Source organism: Bos javanicus, chromosome 21 (assembly GCF_032452875.1).
Source record: "Bos javanicus breed banteng chromosome 21, ARS-OSU_banteng_1.0, whole genome shotgun sequence".
In the NCBI taxonomy this organism is placed as follows: Eukaryota; Metazoa; Chordata; class Mammalia; order Artiodactyla; family Bovidae; genus Bos; species Bos javanicus.
In genome coordinates, this window is record NC_083888.1 from 35,470,046 (window position 1) to 35,492,750 (window position 22,705).

The 22,705-nt window shown below is 42.7% G+C and overlaps 1 long non-coding RNA gene and 1 pseudogene across 2 annotated transcripts in view; both read right to left on the reverse strand.

Moving 5' to 3' along the window:
- LOC133234405 (uncharacterized) overlaps window positions 1-22,705 on the reverse strand; it is a 392,262-nt gene that overhangs the window by 17,630 nt on the left and 351,927 nt on the right. The gene's annotated exons all lie outside the window — the stretch shown is intronic.
- Window positions 13,909-14,940, reverse strand: LOC133234704 (small ribosomal subunit protein uS5-like; annotated as a pseudogene).

Sequence of the window (22,705 nt, forward strand, 5' to 3'; positions counted from 1 at the left end):
CAGACACCGACATTTTCTCAGGATGAAGCAACTGCACTCTGAAGTTTCCACCTCCAAATCTGGCTTTTACTTATTAGATGACAAATAAAAATGAGCAACATTTACCTTTCTGGGGAAGATGTCAGGTGCTGATTCCACATTTTAGGACAGCTCAAGTGTAATACCTGAAACAACGGTGGTCAAGAAACCAGTGCTAATCATATTTAATTGTTGCTCCATTATAAAATAAGACTAAGAATATATCTGGCCATAAACACAGAGGGATAGATTCTGTGAGTAATAGAAATATAAAAATAAAAAATAAAAAAGCCAAAGTAACCATCGTAGTAGTATTGTGTAGGTTTTACCTTCTGTTAGTGTTGGACACAATACAAACACAGTAGGGCATTTTCAGGGAGGAGGAAGTTCTCTTTGGCATACAGTCTCTGCTTCAATCAAGCAATCAGTCCATAGTGTCTCCCCTTACCAAAACAATTGGGTTGTTTCCCTCTAAATTAGCTTGGCATTTTTAAGTCCATGCTCTCTCAGGAACCATGCTTGCTAATCAATGGTGCTTGCTCTGTGACCCCAGTTTTCCTGGTCATGCTTCTCATAGAGGCTGTCCAGGAAACTTCATTCTAATCTTGTTTACACTGCTGGTAACAGATAACAGAGATCCTCTTATGTAAGGAGTGAATTTTGCATATGGAGAATTCTACCATATGACTTCTGACTGACTTCCCAGCATTTTCTTCCAGTCCCTTCTCAAGTGAGCACTGAAACATGCGTCAGGCAATCTGGGTTGTAATCTCACAATGTCTACCACTGTAAGCTATTTCAACTTCTCTGAGCTTCACTTTTCTTGCTTCACAAAACAAAAAAAAGATGAGATGATTTTAGCGTCTTCCAAAATTAAAGGTGTTTGGATGCTATTTATTTTTCCTTCTGGCTTTCCTGTCTCCTCTTTAGTCCCTGTCATAGTCATTTTGGTTTCCATGTTTTATCAGGTCTTTTTATTCAAGGAGTAATTTTTTTCTCATATTCATTGATGTGTTAATATTCTACCCATTCTTTTAAAAAATTTATTTATGTGTTGGTTACAGTATTTTCCTCTGAACTCTATATTAGTTTTTTTTTTTTTTAATTTATGGCTCTGCTGGGTCTTTGTCGTGGCGCACGGGCTCTTCGTTGTGGTGCACAGGCTCTGCGTTCTGGTACAAGGGTTCTTCGTTGTGGTGTACGGGCTCTTGCTGCAGTGAGCGGGCTTTTTCTAGTTCTGGTGGGCAGGGGCTACTTCCTAGTTCCGGTGGGCAGGGGCTACTTCCTAGTTCCGGTGGGCGAGCTTATTGTCACCATGGCTTCACCTGTTGTAGAGCACAGGCTCTAGGGTGCACACGCTTCAGAAGCGGCAGCTCGCAGGCTCTAGAGCGCAGGCTCAGCAGTTGTGGCGCACGGGCTTAGTTGTCCTGCGGCACGTGAAATCTTAGTTTCCAGACAAGAAACAGAACCCATGTTCCCTGCACTGGCAGGTAGGTTCCTAACCACTGACAACCAGGGAAGTCTCAATATTCTACCTGTTCTTTAAAGTTCTTCTCAAGTCCCAATTTCTTCAAAGAATTTTTCCAACATGTGTGAGTGTGTGTATGTGTAAAGGCAGGTGGGCAGGACAGCTATTTGTTGGGCCACGTGCCAGGGTTATAAAGATGAATGAGAGACATGTGATTCTTTCATGGAATTTAATTGAATGAGATAATAGCATCACTGGTAAATCCCATTAATAATTCTTGGGAAATAAAAACAGAATCTAGGTGATACAATAAAGTCTAACTGTCTTTTCCTTTGTGCTCATTCTAGTTTCACTTGCTCATAGAGTGCCACATGCATAGGCCCTGCACGTGGCACCTCAGATCAAGTTTCTAGTGTGAAATGGCTGCGTCCATCACTTCTGCTCGTGGACCATGACACCTCAATTCAGGATGGTGGAGGCAGACTGTGTGCACTTCAATCTGGAGTGCCACGGGCAGCACAGCTATGACTGACCGGTAAGAATTCTGCCTCCTCTCCACTGACGAGAACCCTATGAAAGAGCCTCACTGATGGCCTTTTGGGGAGAGCAAGTACTCCAGAGTATAAGCTTGCAGCTCTATATTCTTTGATTAAAGAATAAAGCTATCCTTTGCTTCTGAATTGAATTCTATTGAATGATATTAGGTAGAAGGACCCTTGTTTAGGACCAACGCAGGAGGGGAGGTAACAAAATTCTGGTGACCCAGATGGGATAGATCATGGCCTTTTCCATCTGCATGTACCCACTAGGCTCTTGACTCACCCCAGCTCCAGAGACAGGATGGCAGAGGCTTTGGGAGGTTACATGAGGATGACTGACTCTGGTCTTTGCATTCACTCTGATGGGGTAGAAGGGTGGCAGCCTTTGGTCAAATCCAGAGCAACTTGGACCAGCAACCTGATATCCAAGTGGTACAGCATTGGCCCCAGAGTATCCTCTTGAATGCACCATACTGTGGCATCACTGGGGATCAGAGACTGAATCTCATGTGTGCCTGCCTGCTGCATCTGGCTGGTCTTCCTGAGGTCCCAGGCACCTGGGGATGCTGAGGATCTGTGGATAAGAGAGAGCTGCAGCAGTCTTGCCCACTGTTTTCACCAGTAGCCCTGTCGTCTTGACTCCTGTGCAAGGCAGCAGTGGCTACACCCAGGGCTTTATAGTTCTCACCAATGCCCAGGAGTCAACAGTAGCATTCTCCATAGGCCCTTTCAGTTTCGTAAAGAAAAGTAGCCAACCTCATGAGCCAAGAGGCAAGGCTGGGAAAAGGCTCAGGTAATGAGGACTGCCTAAGATGGAATGAGGACACATAATCTGAGTTCAAGGAAAGGCACAAGGGATGCCTGAGTATGAAACGTGTCAAGGCAGGTGTGCAACCAGTAACTCGATCTCTTCTAGTCAGTGCTGGGGAACCCTGTGAGCCACTCTCAAGATCAGGAGCCCCATTATTGGGAAGCCCTGGGAGCTACTGGCAAGAACAGGAAACACCCACCACCCAACCTCTCCTCCTCACACTGCTTATGAGATGAACCTTGGGTGATTCTTTACTGATCGAGATTCCACAGGCTCCCAGTATCAGTATAGGATACCAGCTGCCTCCGCGATCTGTTGAGTACCCCATGGGAATCCTTTCTGATTTCTAGCCTTCGCTTTGTGTGAACTCTGAAAACTCCTTTTCAGCTGAAAGGAGGAAAAAACTGCTCTCTCAGACAGACAGGATACTCCCCAACAGAGCAAACCAGTCAGGGATTAATGTTGCTAAGCTGCTTTGGCTCAGATGTGGCCCCGTCTAATCTTCATGGGACATTCTCACTGGGGAGGGACTGACACTCTCAAGCAAATTCAAACTACAAATTCAAACTACAAGGTGAACCCCAGTTGTATCAGGTGTACTATTCAGACACCTCCTACTGTGGTCTTTTGAGGAATCCAATTAAGAGTGTGGTGCTGGTTCCAAATCTCCTGAATCAGACAATCTTATTTGAGTCAAATCTTTTCGCATTTGCATGTCAACAAATCACTCCCTCGCTAGTTGGAAACAAATTCATAATAGAACATCTAAGAGACAGAGAAACAAATGTCCACCAAACTGAAGGACTGACCATTAGGGTACATCCTGAAGTATTTGAAGTTTTTCAGTTATTACTCCTTGACCCCAAAACATGTAATCATGAGTAATACAGCCTGGCCCCAGTACTTCTAGGAGATGGGGAAAGGTGGCCTGTCCATGGGTCTCTAAATTACAACACCATTTTATAGTTGGACCTGCCATGTCAGAGACAAAAGAAATGGGATGAAATTTCCTATGTCTAGTTTGTTATGGTCTTATATCAGAACAAAGAATTTCAAAAGGGATGCCTGTTCTCCTCCACTGAGGAAATACCAAAGGAGACTAAAAGCTTCCTACCAGTCCCTTGACCCTCCCCATGAGGACCTTCTTGATCTCTTCCCTAACCCTATCACCCTAACTTCTTCCCACCCTTCCCTCTTCCTTCTTATGTCACAATTTGGGCCACATGCCCAAGGGGCTCCCTCCATAACAAGCCCTCTCCCCTAGAACCCAGTCTAGCAAGTCCACAAAGTGGTACTAATTACCAGTCAGGGTCCACAACCCTCTAGGAAAAGTATTCCTTTTGAGGCAGGTCCCTGAAAGAGAAGCAGGGCTCATTCAGGTATACATCCCATTGACCACTTCTGATCTGCATAACTGGAAAAGTCCTAGTGAGGGATTGAGGGAGGAGCCAGAGACGTTTCTGAATCTGAGTAGGAGAATCTTTCAGATCCATGACCCGACCTGGGTTGACATCTAGAGCTCCTCAAAGTATTCCTAAAAAGGAAAGAAAACCCTATGGTATTTCCTAAAGCATGAGATGAAGCAGACACAGAAAACAGAAACAATGCAGGTCACACTATATTCAGACTGAGGAATCAAGAGGTCCCAGATAACAAACCTAACTGGGACCACTGAGACAATGGAGAAAGAGGGCGAAAGATGTATTATAAAAATATGATCCTGAGATCCTAAAAAGAATCCAGGCAGCAGGAGAGAAACTTGTCCATTGGAATAAGATAAAGGAAATCAATCAGGAGCCAACAGAAACCCTTTGGCATTTCTACAGTGCCTCAGGGAATGCCTCTGAATCTATACTTCCATTGACCCTGAGTCCTTGCAAGGGAATGCAATCCTGAGATCATATTTTATTTCACAAACTGCCCCTGACATTAGGTATAAACTTCAGAAACTGGAAATAGAACCAGATAACCTCTACTTCTTGCCTAGCCAAGGCTGCCTACCAGGTGTTTAATAATGAAGATGTACAGAAAGGAAAGTCAGAAGATAAAAAGCCTGGAGGCCAGCTCACACACCAGTCGCCCTCCAATGTCAACTGGTTGGGACGGGAATCTGGACTAACCACCTACTGAGACTCGATTCCAGTGAATGATCTCCAGTCTCCACCAAGGGCTAGCAAGCCAAGGAAACTGGAACCCAAACAGGGCACCATATGTAAACAAGGAGGACCTGGAAGAGACAATGCTTTTGCCACCCTCAAAAGGGACAGAAATGGCAAATCCTGGCCACCGGTCTTGAAGGTAGATGGTCCAAATATAGAACGAAGGGGCTAAGGGCTCCTAACCTGGAAGTCCAGTTGACCCCTAAAGAGCCTCAGCTGACGTTGAACACGGGAGTAAAGCCTGTCCAATTCTTAGTTGACACTAGTACCATTTACTCCCTTCTGAATACTAAGTCAGGGATTGTAAAACTATGAGGCTACCAGGGAAGTCCCAAGAACAGGTATTCACAGAGCCATCAGGATGTAAACTGGACAAACACACATTCTTATATGCCCCCCAAGGCCCTATATCCCTGCCAGGAAGACATAAATCAGGGGCTACTGTTCACCTAATGGGAGACTAATTAGAGACTGGTGTCCCTTTAGACAAAGGGCACAGGATGATAATGCTAATGTCTAAGGACAAAGCTCCCAGACAGAGCAAGTCAATCTCTCTGGACTAAATCCCAAGGTCTGGGCCCAAGAACAGGTAGAATGAACTGCAGGCACCAGGCCTGTGTTAGCCCATGTAAACCTGGACATACATGACCCAAAGGAAAGCAGTACCCTCTCCAATGAGAGGCCTTATTGGGCACTGCCCTGTTATACAGGGCCTAATTGACCAGGGACTTATTAGACCATGTCAGTCAGTCTGTAACACCCCCATTCGTCCTGTTAAGAAAACCCAAAGGGGAATACCAGATGGTATGGAGCTCTAGGCAGTCAATGAAGCCACTGAGGATATACACCCAGCAGTGTCTAACCCCTGCACCCTGCTGGCCACTTTACTGTCCACCAGGACCTGGTTTTCTGTATTAGAAATGGGAGTCACAGGAAATTTTTGCTTTTGAGTGGCAGGACCCAAACACACAACAAAAACAACAATACAGGGATTTCCTTGGTGGCCTAGGGGTTAAGACTCTGCGTTTCTAATCCAGGGGCCTCGGGTTTGACCCCTGGTCAGGGAACTAGATCCTGCATGCCTCAACTAAGACTCCCACAGCCAAATAAAAAATGAAAAACAGTACTGCTGCTCCGAGGGTTCAAAAATTCCCCCACCATCTTTGGGGAAACTTTTGCTAAACACCTAAAAGATCTATATTTGGAGAAGGGAATCCAGAATATAGACAACATTCTGATTGCCAGTTCTAACTTATAGAGACCCCTGAAAAAATTGCTAACCACCCTGAACAACCTAGTCAATACAGGATAAAAGGTGTCCAAGACAATGCTTCATTCTCACAGGTCAGAAAAGCCTATCCCAGCAAAGAAGCCTTTTTGTAGCTCTGCCCCTCCTAAAACTGTAAGACAGTTTAAGGGTTCCCTGGGGATAGCCAGATTTTGTGGCATCTGGGTCTCTATTTATGGTCTAATAGGTAAGCCTCTATACGAAAAGTCGAAGGAAAAGATAATAATACTTTTATAGAACTGAGAATACAAAGGATTCCTTCAAGAATTGATCAACCAACTACTTTACGCCCTTGTTCTGGCTCTCCTAGATTTAGCTAAACTTTTTGACTGATACCGGAGAAGGCAATGGCACCCCACTCCAGTACTCTTGCCTGGAAAATCCCATGGATGGAGGAGCCTAGTAGGCTGCAGTCCAGTGGGTCGCTGAGAGTCAGACATGACTGAGCAACTTCACTTTCACTTTTCACTTTCATGCATTGCAGAAGGAAATGGCAACCCACTCCAGTGTTCTTGCCTGGAGAATCCCAGGGACAGGGGAGCCTGGTAGGCTGCCATCCATGGGGTCACACAGAGTCGGACACGACTGAAGTGACTTAGCAGCAGCAGCAGCAGTTTGACTGATACATTCATGACAGAAGGGGAACTGCCCTTAGGGTATTAGCTCAAAAACTGGGACCCCTTACTGGAGTGGTTGCTTATTTCTCCAAACAATTATATCTAACTGCTAAGGGATGACTTCCTTGCCTACGGGCAGTAGCAGCTACTTAACAACTCTGCTTAAGAAGACTGAAAAGTTAATGCTTGGTCAGCCAATCACTATATGGCCTCCACCTCAGGTTCAGGTTCACTAAAGCTCCGGTGTTCTTGCCTGGAGAATCCCAGGGACGGGGAAGCCTGGTGGGCTGTCGTCTGTGGGGTCGCACAGAGTCAGACACGACTGAAGTGACTTAGCAGTAGCAGTAAAGCTCTAAGGGAACACAATGGCTATACTCCAGAAGTTTGATTCAAGTTCAGTCTATGCTTTTAGACAACCCAGGGACAACCATAAACCTGTCACCCACTAAATCCTCTCACCCTGCTACTCACAGAAACAGGAGCCCTGGAGCATCACTGTATAGAAATCATGCTGCTGCTAAGTCGCTTCAGTTGTGTCCGACTCTGTGCGACCCCATAGACGGCAGCCCACCAGGCTCCCCCATCCCTGGGATTCTCCAGGCAAGAACACTGGAGTGGGTTGCCATTTCCTTCTCCAATGCATGAAAGTGAAAAGTGAAAGTGAAGTCGCTCAGTCGTCTGACTCTTAGCGACCTCATGGACTGCAGCCTACCAGGCTCCTCCATCCATGGGATTTTCCAGGCAAGAGGACTGGAGTGGGGTGCCATTGCCTTCTCCATTAGACACGATCTATTCCTGTCGCCCTAGCCTAGGAAGTGAGCCTCTCCCAAACACCTAAGAGCAATGGTTCACAGATGGAAGCAGCTTTATGAGAGAGCAAAAAAAAAAAAAAAAAAAATTGGAGCAATATGTAGTGACCTTCCAGAGTCAAGTCACAGAAGCAAGAAGTCTACCCCAGGAACTTTTGTACAAAAGGTAGAGTTGAGAGCCCTCACCTGTGCTCTGGAGTCAGGCCAGGGAGAATCTTAAATATTTACATAGATTCCTGGTATGCTTACACATATCATCCTACACATACACGAGACTATTTAGAAGGAAACAAGTATGCTTACTGCAGAGAATAAACAAGTAAAACATGGCTTAAGCATATTAAAGCTCTTCAAAGCAGTATAGCTTCCAAAAAAATAATAGTGATTCACCATAAGGGTCACCAAAAAGAGGATGCAGAGGTAACACAGGGAAATAACAAGGCAGATGCAACTGCCGGAAGGGTGGCCCCAGAGCTAGTAACTTGGCAACTATCCCTCATGCCTTAAAGACGGATCCATCCAATCACTCTCCCATCTACACAAAGGAAGAATTAGACAAAGCGTGAAGATGGAGCTTCAGCAGACATCTAGGAGGCCATGTGTGGCTAGTTATCGAACATGGGCGATACTTTTTTCCTCAAACTGTAGCTTGTCAAGCCTTCAGGGAGGCTCATCAAGGAACTCACTATAAGAGGGAAGCCTAGGTAATTGGCTAGTTAGGTCGTGGTAACTTCTCACATGGAAAGCGTAGTCAGTTGGATAGTTGAGACAGGCCTCATCTGCACTATGAACAGCACCAACACCAGAACCCCCCCTCCTCGCTGAGAGACTCCCAGGTAACACTTAACGCAACCAGAGGGACACATGCTAGAGAAGACTGGCAGATTTTCACTGTCATGCCAAGAGTATTGGGCACTTTCAAGTATCTCTTGGTGGTAGGAGACTTAGTTTTCTAGGTGGGCAGAAGTATTCCTTGCTAGGACTGAAATGGCGGCTGCAATGGCTAAGACATTACCTAAAGAAATAATCCCCAGGTTTGGGCTCCCAGGATTTCTACAAAGTCATACCGGTCCAAGTTTTGTCTCAAGTGACAAAGGGGATAACGAGTGCCCTGAGCATAAAGTGGAGCTACCATTCAGCATGGAGACCCCAACTGATGGCGAAAGTAGAGAGATCCAATCAGACCTTGAAACCAGCCTTAGTCAAGCTAAAGAAAACTGGACTAAGTTGGTCTGACTGCCCTACTTTCGCAGCAGTTAGCTCCAAGGTGTAAGTTAAAGTTAAGTGCATTTGAACTCGTGTATGGTAGACCCATTTCCCAATCTGAGACAGGACACCTTAGCCCCGCTGAAATGAAACCACTCAAGTATGCCTTCTAGGTAGGAGAAACCATGAAATCTCTCATACCATAATGCTAATTGAGTGCTGCCAGCACCCAGCCACCAGGCCTTCCACCTCTTCTGGCCAGAGACTAGGTGAATCTGAAAACCGGGAAAACCAGCAGCCCTCAAGGTCAGCTCACTCCTAAATGGAATGGGCCTGCCTTGGTGATTCTAACCACACACTCAGTCCTGAAGCTGCAGGGATCACTCTGGGCACATCACACTTGAGTGAGGACACTTGAGGGAGACAACTTGAGGCAATAAATCCCTTGACTACTCACATGAACCCCTCTCTGACCTGAAGTTCTTATCTTTCAAAAAACAACACAAGGGAGACCCAGGATATTCAACCATGACATTGAGCCTCACCATCAGGGCACACTTGTGCCTACAGGCAAAAGATCTGGGCACCGTCATTTTTAGGAAAAATGTGACATGTGACCATAATTCTCTTGCTAATATTTGGACCATATATCTTAAATATATCTTGACATCCTTTGTCTCCAAAAGGTGGTCACCCAGGGATACAAATGGTCAGGGGTGAGGCCTGGTCACAATCAAACAGACATAAAGGCAGCTGGGGAGAAGCTCTGTTCATTCACCCAGGGTTATGATGACACCTCAAATTAGCAGGAAGTAATTACTGAAGATGAGAGGAGGAATAAGGAGCAGGACAAAAGACAGAGGAGGGATTTGTCACTGGCAAAACCCATTAACAACTTCTGGGGAATAAGATTAGAATCTGGATAATAAAGTCTAACCTTTTTCTTTTCCTTTATGCTTCACTCGGTGTCACTTGTTCATAGGTTACTGCAGGCAGCAGCCTTGCACCTGACTGTTCAGACCAGTGGTTCTCTTGAAAAACGGTTGTGCCTAGAATCTCAGTTTGGGGATCTATGAGCAGAAGCTCTGTGCCCCTGACACCTTAATTGAGGATGGAGGTGGAGTCGCTGTGCTGGGCACTGGGATCTGAAACCATGAGCAATGTGCATCTACACACAACCGTGAGAACTCAACTCGCTCCCTGTGGACAAAAACCAAATAAAGCAGCCCTGCAGGCCATGGTCTTTTAGGGAGAGCAGGTACTCTGCAGTGCAACTCTGCAAATCTCCATTCTTAGTAACTTGGCCACTATCCCTCATGCCTTAAAGACGGATCCATCCAATCACTCTCCCATCTACACAAAGGAAGAATTTGCAGTGCAACTTTGCAAATCTCCATTCTTTGATTAAAGAATAAAGCGTTCCCTTTGCTTCTGAACCAAATGCAGTCTGCTATTGGCACAAACGGTGCCAGGCAGAGAGGCCTTTGCTGGGGACCCATCTGGGAGAGTCGGTAAACAATAGTACCTCCACTTTTCATTTAAAAAAATTGAGGCTCGGACAAGTTAAATAAGTTGCCCAAGGCCCAGAATTAGCAGAGTTAGCCTGGTGCACTGTAGTCCATGGTGTCACAAAGAGTTGGAGATGACTGGGTGACTGAACAACAGAGTTAGCAAAGAGCAGAATTCAGGTCTTTTAGACTGCAAAAATCTTTTCTTAACCATCCTGCTATTATGTAACTTACTATGTAGCCAGCTCTTGTGCCATGCTGAGTCCTGTATGATTCTTTGCGACCCTATGGACTGTTAGCTCTCCAGGCTCCTCTGTCCATGGAATTTTCCAGGCGAGAATACTGGAACGGGTTGCCATTTCCTACTCCAGGGGATCTTCCTTACCCAGGGATTGAACCCACGTCTCTTGCATCTCCTGCACTGGTAGGTAATTCTTTGCCACCAAACCACCTGGGAAGCCCACATAACTAGCACACCATGGCAAAGATGTGGCAAGTGCTCACACTTCCCCTTCCTATGGCATGATGAACATTAGTCCCGAAGTTACTTCCTTCTGAGTCTGGCAAAGTAAGATAATCCCTGGCTACACAGTTTTCCAGCCATTTACTTCCAGTTGGTAGGAAGTGGCGCTTGAGATGAAACTTTCAGTATGTGCTATCTTAACCGATGTCTGTTCCAGAACATCAAGAATCACTGATAGAATAATTCACTGAGAATTAATTATGTTTCATTTCATTGTTATTTAACTATTTCTGTTGTAGGATACATCTCATCTTTCAACAACCTTTAATTTCCACATGAACAGAGACACAACGTCTTTTATTAATATACACTCCATTTTACCTAACGTTATTGACATGGATTATGTGTGCTCAGTAAGCACTTTGCAGGAGGCACAGGGAAGAGAAGTGAATGCATGAACGCACTCATGCTGTTTTCAGTGTAAGTAACGCCTGAAGCAAAGGTTTCCTTCTGTGACCCAAGTCCCCAGTACGTGAGGTAGGGAAACATTAGATTTTTTTTCCCCCTGTCCTTTGAGCACTGTAAAAGTGTGGAGGGATATAGTTCCAGGATTTTTAGAGAGAAGAGAAAGAAGACTTTGTCCTCTAACTAGTTAGAGGCAAACTGATGCTCATCATTAAATAATCCAAGGGATTCTGCATTGATAGATGAAGAGAAGTCTTTCCTACTGCCATGTCCTCCCCTACAGCAGACTGGATTAAATTCCCCTTCCTGGTGTTCTCACGCTCCCCAGTTAATACGGAGCATCTCCCCTGCCTTGTTATCTTTGCCCTCTCTGAACATCCAGGAGTCTCTGACACATAGAACACTTCAATAAATATCTGTTGCATGAATGAATGTATATTGCTGCGACTTCAGAGGCTTTAGGTATGGGCTGGGATAATAGGCCTCTCATTTGATTATAAACATTGTGAATTCCCTAATTGTTTTTTTTAGAAACAGCACTTTTCTTTCTACAGTAAGAAATAAGAGGTAAATAAAAAGGATTCCGTCGGGGCAATGTTTTGTGGGGACACAATTACACAAACAGAAATGACTCAAACTCTGGCTGGAAATGAGAAGAAGGAAGATACAGGGGAGCACCAGAAATATGGAATGAGGGGGTCTGGGAGTAGGGGATAGTTACTGAATTAGTGGGGTAGAGACCCTGGAGACTATAAGAATGGCTAATAGTTATTAAGCTCTTACTGTGCGTCAGCTTTATTCCAAGCAATATTTCCTGGATTAACTTTCCATAGCTTTATGGATTAACTAATATTATAATCTCTACTGTATAGAGGATGAGCTTGAAGCATAAAAGATTGAACAATGTAACCAAAATCACAAAGCTAGGAAGTCTTCAAGTAAGGTTTGGAATCCAAGTAGCTTACCTCCAGCCCATGCCCTTGACCTCTGCACTCTCATCTCTCCTCAGAAAATAAGCTTTTGCCTTCTTTCCCATTCTGCTTAGAGCCAGCCCTTAAATGATTGCATCTGATAAATTCAAGGTTTCTATTCCTAATATAATATGAAGGCAAAGTCTACTTACAATTGTTCTCTTACAGTTGTTCCTAATTTTATTCTATTTGTGTTTACTTGGAATGCCTGGGGGATTTAATAAAGGTATTCCAATACATGTGCACAATCCTGAAAAAAAAAATCAATAGATGGAATGGAAATGAAGTGAGATGTAAGCAAAATTTCTGTATTGAAATCATATCATTCACTGAAGACTACCACTCTGCTTCTGTGAGGAAGTAAGCAGCCCCATGCTTCTGCCTGTTTAAGACGTCCTAGCCTAGAAAGCTGTTCTAATCAACTAGTAGCTGGAAGCTATATTACTGAACTTTGCGTTACAAGCCATGGTGGATGCCATGCTGACACACCATAGTTTTCATCTGATGATCTCAATCTGCTTAGAGTATAATAGCGTCTCTCAACCTTTACCATCTTAAGCGCCACTCAGAGATTGAAGCATCACAGGGAGGCCAAATGGAATGCATGCAATGGGTCGTATAATGGGATGGTTGTTTTGTTATATAATGTAACAATCATTCCAAATAAAAAATGCTGGGTGTCTAAGGAGTATATTTACGCTGGAGCAAATCTGTAGGCTGGGGTCACTGCAGGACAAGCAGAATAGGCACTATGGGATCTAGCTATGCAATATTATTTAAGGCCTTTAATCCTACTGCAAGAAACTCTCTGTAACACTTGGACATTCATTCTGCCAACAGCAATTCTCTGAGTTCTTGTTATGGGTCAGACATTTGCAGTCGAGGTACAGAGTCATGTTTGAGCTAATACATAATTATGATAATGTGTGATGAGATCTGTAATAGGAGGGAGGTGCTGTCCATCCCAGGAACTCAGCACAGCATATGAGATTTTTCCCTTCTGGGTGCCGGTAGCTTCATCTTCCTCCTCTTCTCCCAATTTGACCTAGTTCTAGACACACTGGAATTCTGGAAATGTCATTAAAAGGCCACTGTTTTTCACAATATCATGGTGTCTACAGCTGTTACTTCTGCTTTAAATGACACTCTTCATCTTCTCTGCCTGCTGAACTTTTACTTATCTTTTAAGGTTTAGTTCAAATGCAAACTCCTTGTTGAAGCCTTCCTTTATTTCTCCATCTTTCTCATTCTTTCATCCCTCAGTCAACCTTTCCTTCTATCAACTCCAGAGCATTTTGTCTTTTCCTCTCTTATGACATTTATTATTTGACGTATATTCTATTTTAGCAATTTATAGACATTTTGATTTTTACTCTTATTGGCTTACAAACTCTTTAGGTCAGAAATCATGCATTTCTTCCCCTCTGACACTTACTATTGGAAACTGCATATTGTTCAAAATGCTTTTTGATTAGAAAAATGTCATTTGCTTAAAAGCTATTATCAAATTTATATGTTACATCATTTAATTTTCAGAATCACCCTGCAAGATAAATTTTTTTCTGGCTTCATTCACTTTATTTTTCTCATAAATCTAGGTGGTGGCTACCAGCTAGAGCCTGGGCTATCTGCATGGAAAGTCTGGTGTGGGTCTTTATAAGGTGGTCAGTGAACTCCTGATATGGAGACCTGGGGAACACTTTATAATGAGATCAGGGGTGAACTGCCAGTAGATCTTGGAAATGGCATCAAAGTGGCTTCGGTGAAGTTGCCCAGGGTGGTGGTGCAGCCCTCAGCAGAAGGGTAGCAGTTTTCAATTCTGGCCATCAGCAGTAGCTTATTGGGCACAGGGGCTGAGATGATGCTAGTACCCCTGGGGCAGGGATGAGAGGCACCAGCACACAGCCACAGCGGGCAGTCACCTTGCAGGGGATGGTATGGGGTTTGCTGATCTTGTTACCATAGGAGCCTCATCCAACAGGGTCAATGGAGAGCTGGCCAGGATGATGGTCCCACAGACGGCCCTGGCTACCTCCTGAGAACACTTGACACCCAAAGCAATATGTCTGTCATAATCCCTAGTGGGGACAAATGCCTTCAACCTGGTTCACTAGCCAGCACAGGTCTGCTTCAGCACAGCCATAATCTTCAAACGCTGGGAAAGATTGAGGGCAGGAGGAGAAGGGGACAACAGAGGATGCGATGTTGGGTGGCATCACTGACTCAATGGACATGATTTGAGCAAACTCCGGGAGATGGTGAAGGACAGGGAAGCCTGGAGCCCTGCAGTCTATGGGGTCATAAAGAGTTGGACACAAGTGAGCCACTGAACAACAATCTTCAAAGCTCTGTCCTTGAGGGATGCCCCCAGGAAAGTCAGTGATTCCTTGATGAGCAAAGAGAAGAGACAGATCTCCAAAGAGGTGATTTCATGTCCTTAACCAGGCAGCCCAGCTTGGTGACAGGGAGCCACTCCTTGTCCTTGCCTCCGTAAGCTCTCGAGCGGAAACCTGGGTCCCAGATGCCACTACAGAAGCCTCCACAGAGGCTATTGTGGCCTCCCATTCCAGGGCTCCCAGGGCCTCGAGCCCTCTTGCAGCACCAGCATCATCTACCATTTTGTATTTTTATGGAGAAGAGCAAGAGAAATATCATCATCATTTTACAAATGAAGAAGCTAAATGGGTTAAATGAGTTGCTCAAAACCACACAGATCAGAAATGGTGACCTGATCTGGTTTTAATGGTCATTTTTATTCACGAGCCTACAAAGCATAAATGAGACTGGTTGTGCAGCTGCACCTTCATTTTTACATCCTTGTTACTCAAAATGTGATTGACAGATGATCAATCAGAATGGCATCACGTGGAAGACTGTAAGAATGCAAAGTCTTAGGCCCATCTTACACCTAAGAAATCAGAACTTACATTATGAGCACTCACCTCAAATATTCTTACAGACATTAAAGAATCAGAAGCACAAATCACTTTCAGTTTTAATCCTAGGTTCATTATGGTTCCTGTTTTTTTCAAAACTTCCTAGTTTATACAATTTACTTCAGACACACAGAAAATTGATGCTCATTAAGACACACAATTGATAAGCAGATGAAAGCCTACAATTATGGATTTGGGCATATCTATCCCAGAAGAATAGCAGAACCTTCCCTAACTTTCTTCTTTTCTTGTTTTTCCACCTACTCCAATCATTCTTTGAAAGAAGAGGGTTGGTTCAAAGTCTGAGTGACTCACAGATGTGAAAATATTTTGAGTGCCTCTCATGAGGATCCTTAGATTGTAAGGAATAAAGTATGACTCAAGTTAGTGACAAAGAGGGGCAGCTTAAGAACACATCTGGAGTGGTCTAAGTAGTGGGCTAAGTACATGATTGTAATAAACACGTCCTTGCGGAAGTGCTTCTGAACTCCATGTCTTTACAGATCTCAGGGACAGGGGTTTGGGGGTCTCCTCCTAGTGATCTACCACTAATGAAGTTTAGCCACTCCATCTCCTCTCTCCCCATGTCTAAAGTTACCATTGTCTGTTCCTGTGTCATGCCTTTAAACCCAACTCTGACCTTGATCAAAGCACCAGCTTTCAAAGTGTTATCACACACTCATGGTGGTGGTTCTGTTTCTAAGTGATGTGACTGAGATGGACTGTTCTACTCATTCAATATCTATTTTATAGCATGGTTAGAACTTGGCAAAGGTTGAACTAGAGTGAGTATTAAAGATTATGCTGATTATACTATTATTATCAGATTATTAAGCTGCATACATTTGCAGGGAAAGTATTTTTAAAAGCACTTTCAAAAAAGAACAAGTGGGAAAACTGGGTAGTAGGTGGGAGGAAATGTCTAAAAAGATCATTTCTAAGATTCGTCTTGGTGTCCTCTATCTTGGAGGAGAACTGAGCTTATAGTAAATATATAGCAAGGAGTTGTTCTTATTTTTGCTTTCTCTTTCATTCAGTTGATTAGGAACAACTTCCAGCACAGAATATTCCCCATAGAGCTCTGGAGAAAACATAGGGAAAGCACAAGAGTCAGCTGTTGACTTCTTTTTCTGAATGCTGGAATTGTTTTTCCCTCTTCTATCTGTTGGGTGGCTTTGTAAGGAAGAATGTTCATGTTCACCCTCATGGCACCTCAACACTGATAAGAAATTCATGTAGCTAGAAATTCAATAGCTAGTTTTTAGTTTGCTCTTCCTTTCAAAGAAATCTTATGCAATATGTCTACTCCTCTATCAGCAGCAGATGACATATCTGTAGCACATTTGCTCAACATGCTTACTATTTTCTGGGTCCATCACCAATGGCAATCCATTTTGGCAGATGGACCCAGAAAATGAAAGCTTCTTTGGGAATTAGATTTAATAGAACTAATTCAGATCTCATGGAGGGAACTGGAGCAAAAGCCACTAGTACAAATAAATACTTTGGTTTGTTTTCATCAGGTAGGTTACTTTGATCCACACTTGCTTAGGTTATTACTCTTTCAAATGAACAGTCCTTCTAGAACCTATATTTATTTTCCTCTAATTATTACATATTGTGAAATATAAAAACAATCAAAGAGTAACCTTTCAAAATGGTCACCAAACTAGCAGTGCATTTTAGAAGTGACAAAGGGTAAGAGTGGAAGACTTTCACAATTGTCTATAATCTCCTTTAGGCCAACTGGTGTTATCCCCTCATAGACATACAGTCTTACTACTAAAACAATCTTCTTCTTTTTCCCTTTGCTCAGTTGTGTCCGACTCTTTGCGATCCCGTGGACAGTAGCCTACCAGGCTCCGCCATCCATGGGATTTTCCAGGCAAGAATAATGGGGTGGGCTGCCATTTCCTTCTCCAGGGGATCTTCCCAACCCAGGGATCGAACCCAGGTCTCCTGCATTGCAGACAAACGCTTTATCGTCTGAGCCAAATAGGATCACACAATTCCTCTGCTATCTCTTTTGATCAGACTGCCACCTACAATCCACTACAAAATAGAAAGTTTAGAAGTACCATTGTTGCCCTTCCATCAACATTAGCTGGAATAGTCAACTGTTAATAGTCAACTGTCACAAATACATTCCTGATGGTTTGTTATCCCTGACTCTCTTGCTCAGGACAAAAGAAGAAAATAGTAAAAGATCTCTGGCAAGTTCCTCTAGTGCAGACTTAGTCAAAGATGTTTTTCTCTTTTTCTAGCCATGTTGTGGACTTTTCCACAATATAAGAAAAACAACCATCAGAAGCCAGAAGAATCTCCAGATTCAGGGATGTTGTTGTAACTGGGTCAGTTGAACCTGCTTTCAGCTCATTCCACATTGCAAAGCTGTCATAAGACCAGCAGCTTCTTTGGAGCAAATACATTCAAATACCACCAGGTTGCAAGCCTAGGGCTGCAAAAGGTAAACCAGTGTCAGTGACCACATCGTGTTGAAGAAGCGTCATAATAATTGTATAGACAGCAAAAGATTGCTTTTCACTACCATGAAGCAGCCAATTTATAAGGCAAATGCAAACAAGCTATTGTCACCTCCCAGGATTGAAACCCCAGAGTAAAAACTCCTAAGCTGTTCATTACAAGCTTAAGTGAGCCCATTAGACTTACATTAGACTTAAGAGAAAGGAGAAAATAGTGCTACTGAACTGTCAGGGATATAAAATTTCTAAATGCAAGAGCAAGATCACCACAAATTCAAAAGCTGAGCCTTATGGTATTATCTATCTTATTTTCAATTTGGAAAATTCATAAAGCCAATATGGGTATTGCTTTTATGAACTTGTTAAAAGAGATGACAGGAGAAATATCTTAGCATCATTTCCATATTTGTCTTTGCTTTTTATTTTTTCCCTGCTAGGAGTACTGCTGAGACAAAATGGGATTCAGGAGGAACTTGTTTGTTTCTAGTGTATCTGGTGCTGATCAAAAAGAAATCAAACAGAAAAGAAACCCATGGTAAAATTTTGAAACCTCATTTTTGTCAGAAGTTTATTTTGATTTTATTATGTTTGATGCTAGTGAGGGATAAGACAGACATGAAAGGTTTTGAGTATAGATTTTTAGAACTGAGTGATGAGCAAAACTGACAATTCATATTCTTATCAAATCCTTTTGAGTCTTACAAAATAGAAGTTTTCTTGAATTTTCTGACATTTTCACATCTCATCCTGCCCCAAACTTGGAGACTCTGACAAACATAAGAGTTGAAAAACATTAGTAAGAAAAAATGTTCAGCAACAGACTTGTTTAGCAAAAAAGGTCTGATTTAGTTGAGGTTGAAGTCTCTCTTTATTGTAAGGTTTTTGGCTCCACAAGGGTATTTGACCTAAAATCTAACTATCATAAATAAAGAACTGAAGCAGAATGTAAATTACAATGCTGAGACAGAGTTTTATATTGCTAGTTTCAGGTTTGTTCAAAATACAAACCCAAATCAAGAGAAAGTTATCTATGCTGTCTGGGAACTGGCAGCATTTTTGCGTAGCCAGGTGATCCCAGGAAATCTTCAAGATGATTACTCTTAGTTTTTTAAAAAAATTATAAAGCAAAGAAACAACTAAATAACCTTTGTGTGTTCTGCACATGGCTCACGGAAGTCCTCTAAGCTCTTTTGACGTTCTTTGGCAAAATGAAAACTTTCCAGTTCAAGGATGCTTTCTTCTTCATCATGTCATCATGTGGCTATCATTACCACTATTATGACTACCACAATTATCTGAATATTTAATAAGTGTACATCTAATGAGCTCCATTAGGCAGTGGAAGCATGAAAGACCTCCACGTCATTAGGCAGGGTAAGTTATCAGAGTTAATCAACAACTGATGGCTGTGGTATGTTCCTATTCCTATTGCATCAGCTCCATGGATGCCACATGATTCAGGAAGACAGCTTCCGATTCAGAGAGCTCAAGGATCTTATGGTTTCTGAGAACTGAGCAAGCATTCTCTCATGAAATTCTATGCTCCTTCTCAAAAGCACTCCGTCCCTTCCAGATAGAATCTCAGAGAACAACTGAACAGTTTGTGAGTTGGAATCCTGAGACAAATAGTGGGGGGAATTATATGCAGCAACCAAGGGTGTTGTTTCTTGTGCAGTCTGGAAGGGGAATATAATTTTAATCATATTCCCAATGCTAAGAACAGATCTAAAGAGTGTTAACACCACTGATGTTAAGTGTGTGACCTACCTTTTGAACGCATTACACCATTTAGAGCACTCTTTGGAACACTACAGGAGAAATGTATGAGGAAAGAAAGCTTGAAGGGTACTGGCTTTAATTTTCATTTCGTCTGAATTAGACTGCATTCTAACATCTCAAGTGTACAGATTAGCTACAAAGAGGGAAATAATTATGAAAGTGTTCTAGTCACCACTGCATATGGCCAGACTGCTTGCTAGAAGCAAGGATAGGCGACAGTGCAGAGTGGCAAGAACATTTTGTCCTGCATTAAGCCCTGCTTCCCTCAGAGGTAGTGTGTCAGACGCCTGGTACCCTGGTTCTTTGAGCGGGTGAGCCAATTAGCACATTCCCTAGTCTGGAACTGTGGTTGCTGTGTATGTGATCTGCATACTGATTCAGCTGAGATTTGACCTTCTGGGTGGAGAAAACAAGAATCCCAGGTGAGAGAGAACACTGGCCTAGATTTGCCTATCCTTCTCCACTGTTCTTTATTTCCAGGCATACCAAGTATTTTTTTTCTGACTAATTTAGAAACTAGAAAGCAGTTCTGCTTCAACTGAAATTTTAGATCAATGTATACACTAAAAACTATTAAAAATCATGATTTTGACTTCCCTTTGCAAATGTCAAAAAAGGAAAGCAGGTAGTTCCTTGTAATAGTGACACCCTTGGCCCACATGAGGGCAGTACTAGGTAGTCAAAAGTCTCCAGGAGCTTCCAGGGTGTGCGAAGAGTCTGGCTGGAGATGAAATGTGAGTGCATAAAGCAGAATCAGGTTAGTTTTTCATAAGCACAAGATTCCTTAAAGCCAATCATTATACTGTTCTAAATGTTCCTGCTGCAGGAATTAGGAAGCAAAGATGTCTACCAAATTTTCCACCTGCTGGTGCAATCACTTGCCAGGAGATGCTGGAGAGAGTTTGTGATTATTCTGTTTAATGCTACTTTTAACATACAAAATAGGAAACAGACAAACAGACCATTTTTTAAAAATTACATTATCAAATGCTATTCTACATTTGTTTGGGACAGTAAAGGTGTATCTTAGGTACAGATTTTCAGTTTCTTATTGTCTGATAGGATGAGTTGCTTTTTTTGATACATTTTCAAATAAAGAATTCTAGGGAAGATGAAAATATAAGTGCACATTCATTGTCAGTGGAATTTTACCACTATATTTAGTGCATGGAGGTTATAAGTGCCTTAATGATATTGAACAGGTCTTCTTCAGACAGGTCTCTTTAAACAGTTACATAAATGAACATTGGTGTAATTATGCATTCATGTGATCTGAAGAGTTTTCAACGTTGGGAGGAGAAATCTTTTCTACCAAGACTGTTAGGACAGATCATTTTGGTTATCTGTTAGGCATGCTTTAGAAATTCAAGCAAAGACCCACTTTTTAGATGGTGATGTCCCAGTCCAACCTCCAGACCACAGACTTGGAATTAGCTGATGGGCTCCTGATAACGTTAGGTCATGTGAAAGCAGTGACAAAAGACTATACTAGCCTGGGGCACAACATTACGATGCAAGCTGGACAACTTTTAGAGAGGACTCAATAGGCTCCCCTGCTGGTAGTTCGCACTGACCTGAAGAGAAGAGCATTTGCCTCTGATGTCATTAACATTGGCTCCTGAAGTCCTTCTCCCTCGCTGAACGTCCTTCCTTCTCTTCCTTTCCTAGTCTCTGATCTCTGGGATAAAATGAAACACTGAACTCTCTCCAACTTCTCCCGTAACTTTATCCCCTATTCTGCTGATACACATACCAGAACATTCATTCACACCCATGGAAACTGTTTATCCCCGAGGGGATCATTTGGTACTCAAATGGCTACCCATCTTGTGCCAGAACAATAAGATTATTGGAGTAAACTCAGTGTCTGCCTTTACATTCATTTTCAAAATCTCGTTAGTACAAAGGTTATTTCTCCCATTAAATGGCTACTTAGAATAAGGTATATTAAGAAGTACATCTTTTTGCTTGCTTTAAAATGGTAGCTTGGAATAGTATGATAGGAACTGTCTTCCTGTTCCATGAATGCTTTAAACATGGGAAGGATCTATTTGCTTTGCCTCCGTCTGGGATTTGGCAAGTAAAATTTCCCTGACTGATTTTTCCCTTTTAGTTTAGAAAATGACTAAAATGGCTATGAATTTGAACCTTGCCATAAGATTACCTTAGTGTCACCTGGCAAGTTGTGATAAGCCAGTGTTATGTAAAAATTGCTGCCCCTACCCCAACCCTTCTGGAAGGCAGTACACAAGCTCCATTAACACTTGAGCATTATTATATAATCGCTTTGTCTGCGTGGCTATACTATTTTAATGAGCATACAGGGAAGTGAATTGCATAGAAGATGTAGTGATAAACAACAGATTAATCTTTTTAATAACTTGGGACTTTGGCTGGCTGGATTTTAATTTTCCCCTCTTCTAAAATACTAAGTAGAATCTATAACATGGTAAAATGCTTTCCTATTGCTTTTGGGGTAGAGAAGATGGGATTAAGTTTAACCTATCTCTTTTCACTTGTCAGGTCCCTTAGGGCACCCACATTAAAGCACGGTCTCCTTTGTGTTTTCTGCTCTCGCAGCACCAGACTCCCAGCTCTCACTTCTTCCCACCCTACTTACTTCTTCCTCTTCCTAGTTCTAAGTCGATCATTAACAAGAGAGAGGAATGAATAAAAAGAGAAAGACAAAAAGTAATTAATTCACTGAAGTGCAGCTGCAAATGAATTTTTGATATAAATTATTAATTTTCTCTTTAATATTTCTGCATTGATACTGCTCTGTATCTGGGGATCGGGAGCGAGAGACTCTTTGCTTCACAGCAACAGTGCCTTGGGTAGAGACAGCAGCGCCTCACAGTAACTAGAGGGCCTTGGGCTAACATGATATGACTCCCGTTCATCAGGAGCATGCTTTTAGCCAGCAGCATTTCAAACAGGCGTGGGTTTTAAAGTCTATGGTGGGGAGAGCAGGCACAAAGGATCGGAATAGTTGGAATAAAAGAGGTCGAATGCCTTATCTTCTGTGTCTTCTGGTGTCAGCTTCCTAAAATACGGAGACTATGACAAAAGCTTAACATGTATGATGATTCTTAAGGAAAAAGGTGGCAGTACAAATTCTGCTCACGTAGGAGGGAGGAAAAAAAAAGTGCTGGATTGTGAAGCAGAAGTTAGAGTAGGTAGGGCTG